The sequence below is a fragment of the Lolium perenne genome, chromosome 3, assembly GCF_019359855.2.
Source record: "Lolium perenne isolate Kyuss_39 chromosome 3, Kyuss_2.0, whole genome shotgun sequence".
NCBI lineage: Eukaryota > Viridiplantae > Streptophyta > Magnoliopsida > Poales > Poaceae > Lolium > Lolium perenne.
Genome location: NC_067246.2, coordinates 206,349,520 through 206,359,961, shown reverse-complemented (window position 1 = coordinate 206,359,961; position 10,442 = coordinate 206,349,520). Strand labels below are relative to the sequence as shown.

The 10,442-nt window shown below is 39.8% G+C and overlaps 1 long non-coding RNA gene across 1 annotated transcript; it reads left to right on the top strand.

Moving 5' to 3' along the window:
* The first annotated feature begins 8,601 nt into the window (after positions 1–8,601).
* On the top strand, positions 8,602–9,958 carry LOC139837619 (uncharacterized). Its single transcript, XR_011754185.1, has 3 exons — positions 8,602–8,712; positions 8,812–9,008; positions 9,883–9,958. It is a non-coding gene; the product is annotated as an uncharacterized lncRNA (long non-coding RNA).
* The last annotated feature ends 484 nt before the right edge of the window (positions 9,959–10,442 follow it).

The following is a 10,442-nucleotide window of genomic DNA, read 5'->3' as shown; positions in this document are numbered from 1 at the left end:
GTTTCCACTTCTAATGCAAAGCGTGAAAAAGCGCTCAAACTGCTAAAATCACTGAAACTCGTCGTGATAAAACTGCTGAAATTTTTTCCAACATTGGGGATAATGATCCCATTGCTTTAGATTATAATGGTTTAGATTTTGATGATTGTCATATCTCTGAAGTTATAAAGTTCTTACAAAAACTTGCTAAGAGTCCAAATGCTAGTGCTATAAATTTGGCTTTCACAAAACATATTACAAATGCTCTCATAAAAGCTAGAGAAGAGAAATTAGAACGCGAAGCTTCTATTCCTAGGAAGTTAGAGGATGGTTGGGAGCCCATCATTAAGATGAAGGTCAATGACTTCGATTGTAACGCCTTATGTGATCTTGGTGCAAGTATTTCCGTTATGCCTAGAAAAATCTATAATATGCTTGACTTGCCACCATTGAAAAATTGTTATTTGGATGTTAATCTTGCTGATAATTCTACAAAGAAACCTTTGGGGAGAGTTGATAATGTTCACATTACCATTAACAATAACCTTGTCCCCGTTGATTTTGTTGTCTTGGATATTGAATGCAATGCATCTTGTCCCATTATATTGGGAAGACCTTTTCTTCGGACTGTTGGTGCTATTATTGATATGAAGGAAGGTAATATTAAATATCAATTTCCTCTCAAGAAAGGTATGGAACACTTCCCTAGAAAGAGAATGAAGTTATCTTTTGATTCTATCATTAGAACAAATTATGATGTTGATGCTTCGTCTCTTGATAATACTTGATACACACTTTCTGCGCCTAGCTGAAAGGCGTTAAAGAAAAGCTCTTATGGGAGAAACCCATGTTTTTACTTCTGCACTTTTATTTTATATTTGAGTATTGGAAGTTGTTAATACTGTAGCAAACTCTCCTTATCTTAATTTTTTTGCATTGTTGTGCCAAGTAAAGTCTTTGATAGTAAGGTTCATACTAGATTTGGATTACTGCGCAGAAACAGATTTCTTGCTGTCACGAATCTGGGCCTAATTCTCTGTAGGTAACTCAGAAAATTCTGCCAATTTACGTGAGTGATCCTCAGATATGTACGCAACTTTCATTAAATTTTAGCATTTTCATTTGAGCAAGTCTGGTGCCTCTTAGAAATTCGTCTTTACGGACTGTTCTGTTTTGACAGATTCTGCCTTTTATTTCACATTGCCTGTTTTGCTATGCTTGATGGATTTTTCTATTCCATTAACTTTCAGTAAATTTGTGCAATGTCCAGAAGTGTTAAGAATGATTATTTCACCTCTGAACATGTCAACTTTGATTGTGCACTAACCCTCTAATGAGTTGTTTTGAGTTTGGTGTGGAGGAAGTTTTCAAGGATCAAGAGAGGAGGATGATACAATATGATCAAGGAGAGTGAAAGCTCTAAGCTTGGGGATGCCCCGGTGGTTCACCCCTGCATATTTCAAGACGACTCAAGCGTCTAAGCTTGGGGATGCCCAAGGCATCCCCTTCTTCATCGACAACATTATCAGGTTCCTCTAGTGAAACTATATTTTTATTCCATCACATCGTATGTACTTTGCTTGGAGCGTCTGTTTGTTTTCATTTTTGTTTTGTTTGAATAAATTTGGATCCTAGCATTCATTGTGTGGGAGAGAGACACGCTCCGCTGTTGCATATGGACAAATATGTCCTTAGGCTTTACTCATAATGTTCATGGCGAAGGTTGAAACTGCTTCATTAATTTGTTATATGGTTGGAAACGGGAAATGCTACATGTGGTAATTGGTAGAATGTCTTGAATAATGTGATACTTGGCAATTGTTGTGCTCATGTTTAAGCTCTTGCATCATATACTTTGCACTTATTAATGAAGAAATACATAGAGCTTGCTAAAATTTGGTTTGCATGATTGGTCTCTCTAAAATCTAGATAATTTCTAGTAAGGGTCGAACAACAAGGAAGACGGTGTAGAGTCTTATAATACTTACAATATGTCTTTTATTTGAGTTTTGCTGTACCGGTTCATACTTGTGTTTGTTTCAAATAGCCTTGCTAGCCTAAACCTTGTATCGAGAGGGAATACTTCTCATGCATCCAAAATCCTTGAGCCAAACACTATGCCACTTGTGTCCACCATACCTACCTACTACATGGTATTTCTCCGCCATTCCAAAGTAAATCGCTTGAGTGCTACCTTTAAATTTCTATCCTTCATCTTTGCAATATATAGCTCATGAGACAAATAGCCTAAAAACTATTGTGGTATTGAATATGTAGTTATGCATTTTATCTCTTATAAGTTGCTTGTTGTGCGATAACCATGTTCCTGGGGACGCCATCAACTACTCTTTGTTGAATATCATGTGAGTTGCTATGCATGTTCGTCTTGTCTGAAGTAAGGGCGATTTACCATGAGTTGAATGGTTTGAGCATGCATATTGTTAGAGAAGAACATTGGACCGCTAACTAAAGCCATGATCCATGGTGGAAGTTTCAGTTTTGGACAAATATCCTCAATCTCATATGAGAAAATTAATTGTTGTTGAATGCTTATGCATTAAAGAGGAGTCCATTATCTGTTGTCTATGTTGTCCCGGTATGGATGTCTAAGTTGAGAATAATCAAAAGCGAGAAATCCAATGCGAGCTTTCTCCTTAGACCTTTGTACAGGCGGCATAGAGGTACCCCTTTGTGACACTTGGTTAAAACATATGTATTGCGGTGATAATCCAGGTAATCCGAGCTAATTAGGACAAGGTGCGGGCACTATTAGTATACTATGCATGAGGCTTGCAACTTGTAGGATATAATTTACATGATACATATGCTTTATTACTACCGTTGACAAAATTGTTTCTTGTTTTCAAAACCAAAGCTCTAGCACAAACATAGCAATCGATGCTTCCCTCTGCGAACGGCCATTCTTCTATTTTTATGTTGAGTCAGTTCACCTATTTCTCTCTATCTCAAGAAGCAAACACTTGTGTGAACTATGCATTGATTCCTACATACTTGCATATTGCACTTATTATATTACTTTGCATTGACAACTATCCATGAGATATACATGTTACAAGTTGAAAGCAACCGCTGAAACTTAATCTTCCTTTGTGTTGCTTCAATGCCTCTACTCTGAAATTATTGCTTTATGAGTTAACTCTTATGCAAGACTTATTGATGCTTGTCTTGAAAGTATTATTCATGAAAAGTCTTTGCTATATGATTCAATTTTTTACTCATTGCATTTACATTGCTTTGATCGCTGCATTCATTACATGTGCTTACAATAGTATGATCAAGATTATGATGGCATGTCACTTCAGAAATTATCTTTGTCATCGTTTACCTACTCGGGACGAGCAGGAACTAAGCTTGGGGATGCTGATACGTCTCCAACGTATCGATAATTTCTTATGTTCCATGCTACTTTATTGATGATACCTACATGTTTTATACATACTTTATGTCATATTTATGCATTTTCCGGCACTAACCTATTAACGAGATGCCGAAGAGCCGATTCTTTGTTTTCTGCTGTTTTTGGTTTCAGAAATCCTAGTAAGGAAATATTCTCGGAATTGGACGAAATCAACGCCCAGGATCTTATTTTTCGACGAAGCTTCCAGAACACCGGGGGAGATACGAAGTGGGGCGACGAGGCAGCCACACACCAGGGCGGCGCGGCCCAGGTCCTGGCCGCGCCGGCCTGTGGTGTGGGCCCCTCGTGGCACCCCCTAACCTACCCTTCCGCCTACTTAAGCCTTCGTCGAGAATAACTCCAGTACCGAGAGCCACGATACGGAAAACCTTCCAGAGACGCCGCCGCCGCCAATCCCATCTCGGGGGATTCAGGAGATCGCCTCCGGCACCCTGCCGGAGAGGGGAATCATCTCCCGGAGGACTCTTCACCGCCATGGTCGCCTCCGGAGTGATGAGTGAGTAGTTCACCCCTGGACTATGGATCCATAGCAGTAGCTAGATGGTCGTCTTCTCCTAATTGTGCTATCATTGTTGGATCTTGTGAGCTACCTAACATGATCAAGATCATCTATCTGTAATGCTACATGTTGCGTTTGTTAGGATCCGATGAATAATGAATGCTATGTTATGTTGATTATCAATATCATCTATGTGTTGTTTATGATCTTGCATGCTCTCCGTTACTAGTAGAGGCTCTGGCCAAGTTTTTGCTTGTAACTCCAAGAGGGAGTATTTATGCTCGATAGTGGGTTCATGTCTCCATTAAATCTGGGGGAGTGACAGAAACCTCTAAGGTTGTGGATGTGCTGTTGCCACTAGGGATAAAACATCAATGCTATGTCTAAGGATATATTTGTTGATTACATTACGCACCATACTTAATGCAATTGTCTGTTGTTTACAACTTAATACTGGAGGGGGTTCGGATGATAACCTGAAGGTGGACTTTTTAGGCATAGATGCATGCTGGATAGCGGTCTATGTACTTTTTCGTAATGCCCAATTAAATCTCACAATACTCATCATAACATGTATGTGCATGGTCATGCCCTCTTTATTTGTCAATTGCACAACTGTAATTTGTTCACCCAACATGCTTATTCTTATCGGAGAGACACTACTAGTGAACTGTGGAACCCGGTCCATTCTTTTAATCGAATACAATCTACTGCAATACTTGTTCTACTGTTCTCTGCAAACAATCATCATCCACACTATACATCTAATCCTTTGTTACAGCAAGCCGGTGAGATTGACAACCTCACTGTTACGTTGGGACAAAGTACTTTGGTTGTGTTGTGCAAGTTCCACGTTGGCGCCGGAATCCCTGGTGTTGCGCCGCACTACACTCCGCCGCCATCAACCTTCAACGTGCTTCTTGGCTCCTACTGGTTCGATAAACCTTGGTTTCTTACTGAGGGAAAACTTGCCGCTGTACGCATCACACCTTCCTCTTGGGGTTCCCAACGGACGCGTGCTGTACTCGTATGAAGAGACACCACTAGTGAACTGTGGACCCCGGTCCATTCTTTACATCGAATACAATCTACTGCAATACTTGTTTTACTGTTCTTTGCAAACATCATCTTCCACACTATACATCTAATCCTTTGTTACAGCAAGCCGGTGAGATTGACAACCTCACTGTCACGTTGGGGCAAAGTACTTTGGTTGTGTTGTGCAGGTTCCACGTTGGCGCCGGAATCCCTGGTGTTGCGCCGCACTACACTCCGCCACCATCAACCTTCAACGTGCTTCTTGACTCCTACTGGTTCGATAACCTTGGTTTCTTTCTGAGGGAAAACTCGCTGCTGTACGCATCACACCTTCCTCCTGGGGTTCCCAACGAACGAGTGCTTTACCGTCACAAGCAGGCATGGCCGTGGTGAGAGGAGGACGGCGAGGGAGGGCGCCCTGCCGGTGCCGATGAAGGAGGCGGAGGTGAGGTTTGGAAGAGGTGAGGTCAGGAAATCTGTTAAATGGTAGTTATAAGATAGTATTAAAATATAGGAGAGAGAATATAGATGTCCTGGTTATGGATGATCTGCTGGAAAACTAGGAACATCTAAAAATGAATCTTTATAGATGATCCTCTATATGGAGATATAGATGACCAAATTTGGATGAGCTCTTGGAGATGCTCTTACACGGCCAAGCAATGCATATACATATTTAACTACTCCAGTACGTAAAAGTTCACTTCACATAATAAGTTGATGATGCACTGCGTATAAAATGCAACGACGGACACATTATCCCTTATTTTAATAGCCATTCTCCCTCAACGCACCTAAGGTATTTTCGCACAACGTCATGAATGTTTTTCTCAACTTCATTTGCATGGCATTTGATTTGAGCACGTGCATTAAAAGTTTCTTTCTCAACTTGTAACCATCATTCACAAGCAATCTATCATATGCGAACAAAGAATACTCACATTGCAAACTGGATGATCACATCTTTTACCATACCATGACAGCGTTAAACTCAAGACTAAGTAACCAGACAACTTTCTATGAATGAATGGAATATTCATTATCTTGGTCATTATGATGATAGTAAAAAAAGAATGTTCATAATGATAGCCAAAGAAAATCGAGTGTCCGAGTTTGTTTGTATTGGAATACTATGAGGGTATTTATGTGGCCGAAAATAAATATCGTAATTCCAGCTAGGTTGTCCTATTTCAAGAGCCTCATTTAGATAGAAGGAACACCTCTATTATTTTAGTTGGTACCTTTCTTCTGGTACCAATGGATCTTACTGATGATATTATGTTTACATGTGCATATGGACGTATTAGTTCTCACCATGACATGCATTACTCCCTCCCTCCAGTGGCGGACGCAAGATAAAATTGGAGGGGGTGCACATCTCTAAAAAAAATCCCTTCGCCCCAATTGTCAAAAAGTTATTAAATGAATAATATATATAAAAAAATCGGTTGTCAATATTGGAGTCCAATTCATATATCAAATGTGCATGAGTATACTATAAATAGTTCAAAACATGAAACGAGTCTTACATGATAAAATATAGCATTAATAGAAAATTACATCATTTTTTCAATCTACGCTCTTGCATTGTCATTAAATTTTCAACTACGACATCATCACTTACATTAATGAATACCACATGCTCGATAAATGTCACTACAAGGGCTCGTCACCCACCGATATTATTTCTCAACTTCTTTTTCACTAAACTCATAGTGGATAAATACATTTTCAACATCCGCCGCCACCGGTAGGAGAAATATGAATTTCGTAGGAAACTAAATGTAGTGTCCGAGAATCATATCCCAAATATGTAGGGAACACCGCACTAAGAGAGTGATTTTTTAAAAAATAAATCATTAGTGTCTAGATACCGTCTGAGAAATATATCTCAACTACATAGAAAATTAAATGTAGTGTCTGAAAAACATATCCAAAATATACAGGTAGCAGCGCACTAAAAGAGTGATTTTAAAAAAATAAATGAAACAAAAAAAATTGAATCATAAAAAAATATAAACATAGTTTTAAAAAGTAACAAAATAAAGAAAAGAAAAGTAAGAAGATAAAGCTGTGAGAAACATACAAAAAATTTATAGGAACTGATTATAAACACATATATAGAAGAACAAATCTAGATCGAAACGAAGGAGCAACTAAACATTAGCTTGAACAGAAGACATTTATCTGTTTTATTTCAGATCTCGAATAAAGCAAGCCGATGTACAATGCTAATCAGCATCTCAACCGTAGCTCGGTGGCAAGCGCCACTTTCCCATGGTCGACACCTGGGTTTGAAACCCAGCTATGCCTCTGTAAAGTCGTGTTTTAGCTCATGCGCTCAACGAATGGGCCGGCACTCAATTGCGTGCCAAATTGGGTCAGTACCCACTGCGTCCCCCCTCCCCCTCCCTCCCTCCCCCCTCTCTCTTGCGCACGCAAAACACAGAACCGCAAAGGCATAGCCCCTCCAATTCACCTATTTCACCATTATGTCGCCATTGTGCTCGGTATTCACCCCACTCCAACATGTCACTCTTGGCTACGCATCGATGTTTTCTCCAACTCTAAAAATCACCATAGTCGTTTCCATAGCCTAGACTTCAAAGAACAATAATCAACATCCTACTTTCGACAACAATAATTGTGGAAGGTTACCTCAGATTTGTGAAATATATAGCGTTTTTCAGAATAATTAAGCAAGGTTCTTCAGACCCAAAGGAGACTCTATTTTCCTATACTTTTGTTTTTTAAGCATAGAGTGGGGGCTGAGAGCTCAACTAAATTTCTTAAATAGTGCAAGAAATTATGTAACATCCCAAAATTTCCAAATTTTGGAATGTAAAAAAAATGATAATTTAGATTGATTGAATTGTTTGTCTTGGCTAAAATTTCAAAGGGAATTAAAATTTTCGTGTAGTAGTTACAAGCTTTTTCGCAAGATAGAGTTTTCATAAACAAAATTTTCAACCCAAATGCTTACAACAACACCTATTTTTCTTTAAAAGTTTTCAAATTACAAAAGGTTTTTATTCTTTGATAAAATAAGCCCTATAGGCATATGTGCCATATTTTTGATGATTGTAAATCTATATGAAAATGGATACTATGCCAAAATGTTCTGTTATCACTAAACCTTGCAATATATGTTTTTCGGAGATACTTTGATCATGTTTGAATCAAATTCGAGTTTGAAGCAAATTCAAATAAAAGGGACCAGAAAATAGAAAGAAGGAAATTATACAAAAAAAAATAAACTGACCAAAGCAGCCACAGGCCCATTCTCTGGCCCATCAGATTTGCCAACCAGAACCGAGCGTGGCCGCTCGCTCGTCTAGTCGTCTTCCTCCTCATATCAGGTACGTGTACGTACAGGTTGTACGTTAGAGCCATGGCGCCCCTCTCCATCTTTGATTTCCCATTTATTGCTTTGCCGTTTCTCCTCAAGTTCAATACGAAAATTGCTCCTCATTAAACAGAGAATCCATTCAGGGAATTTATTTTCCATATTGTTGCCTTAATACTGAAAACCATCCAGGTTCATCACGCGCGGACACCGCGCGAAACTGCCGCGAGGCAGTGATGGCCGCCATCAAACCCCGCCGATTCCTGCCCGTTTCCCCTTCGAGTTGAGCCTATAAAGAGTGCCCCAACCTCCTTGTTCTCCCCGTATCATTTCCCCAGTTCTCCGCCGCCAGGCTTTGCGAATCAGAGGTCGTCGTATCCTCATTGTCGACGAACTTGGGCGACGTTTCCGGTAAGGCTAGGCTATTCCGCGTTTCCTTTTTGTGTCTATTCGTCCTATCTCGTTGAGGCGCATCTCACAGACAACTTCGTTTGCCTCCATGAGTCCCAGACCGACGTATTCTTCCGCGTCTGCATCTTGCGGTCCGCCGGAATTTCAACGGCGAGCAACACCGGGAGGCGCACGTCTTCGCCGAGACCACCATCGAGTTCCCATCGCGGAGAAGGTCTCCGTGGTCTGCTTCACGGTCGCCATGGACCACGGGAGCGCGGTCATCCTCGTCAACCCTCCACGTCCTGCCACCGGCGGTAATTGCTTCGTGACGTGCTTAAGTCTGTATGCAGTTTAGAGTAGATCAAGCCAGATTCATCTTGGACTGTTAGATCAAGATCTGAGGGTCCACACTATCCATTAACTTAACCTGTTTTAACTACGCCGTGGATGGGACGATCGATCGATCGATCGTATGAGTCAGCTCAAACCTGATCAACAACTTGTAAAATTCATAGCTTAAGTTTTATAACTCTGATTAAATTGGTTATTTTTGCTTTAGATTCGTAATTAAATTCTCTACAACATTCGTGTAGGAGGTTTTTCCGTCTAAGAAACTTTTTCTGGCAACTTTTCGTACAATATCAAAATTTAACCGCGACATGTTTAATCTTGTAAAAATTATAGAAAAATAATTACACATCCAAACTTGACAAATAATATACCGCTGGACTCATAAAAATGTTTAGAACACCAATGTGAATTTAAATCTGACTTTCGAGTAACGTTCAAATATTCAAATTTGAATATGTGAATTTGAGTATTTTTCATCATAGGTTTAATCCTATTAATAATTTCAACATAGTACTTTTTGCAAAAATGAATCCTTATGACCATACCCATCTACCAAAAATATTTCTACATTATCTTCATGTTTCAAGATCATACCTATCCCCATTATCCATGCTTTTGTAGCCTATCTCTTCATTCACATATATCTAGATGGTCCATTTCTAAGTATTCTACTTTATCCATTCAATCTCTCAAAGTCATATCTTGCAAGCCATGCCTCATGCCATATCTTCCATATCTAAGGGCTAATATAAAAATAAATAACAACTTGTTGTTTGCTTTGCTTGATTTTGTTGTTGTTGGAATGTGTGTTTATGTTGTGCTATTTCTATCTTATAGTTCGTATGGAGAGCGGCGTGTTTTGTGGAAAGAAAAGAGAACACTCTTCAACCACCAAAAAGGCAAGTGACACACACCAAAAGTCCCAGTTTTAAATTCTTGCACAGTAGTGTTTTTATAGTAGACATGTCTAGGGTTTATGCTTTTTGGCTTGCTATTAAATCCTAGTACTTTAGCTACACCACTCCTAGACTCCCTTAGCCGCCATTAAATTTAGTTGTTACCTGCTATGCTATGGAAAAGGTTTTGATAGAGGTTAAGGAAAAACAACTAAGTTTAATGAATTACCTGGGTGAATGGTGGAGTTATGGAGAGGGTGGCTGTATCAGGGGGCAAGACCCTGGTGCTAGTGCACACTTGCGGAAAGTCACCCAGGCTTAAAGAGATTGTAGACAAACCTTGCTCATTAGCTTCACGTACAACCACATGCTACTATGGCTCTGGCTTGACAAAGTATGTTGTATGAACCCGGATCCTAGGGGCCAGGTGGTGGTAGAGGGATACTGTAGGTGGGGGCGTGGCCCTTAGGGAATGGTTCGGGCGATTACACACAGAAGGTC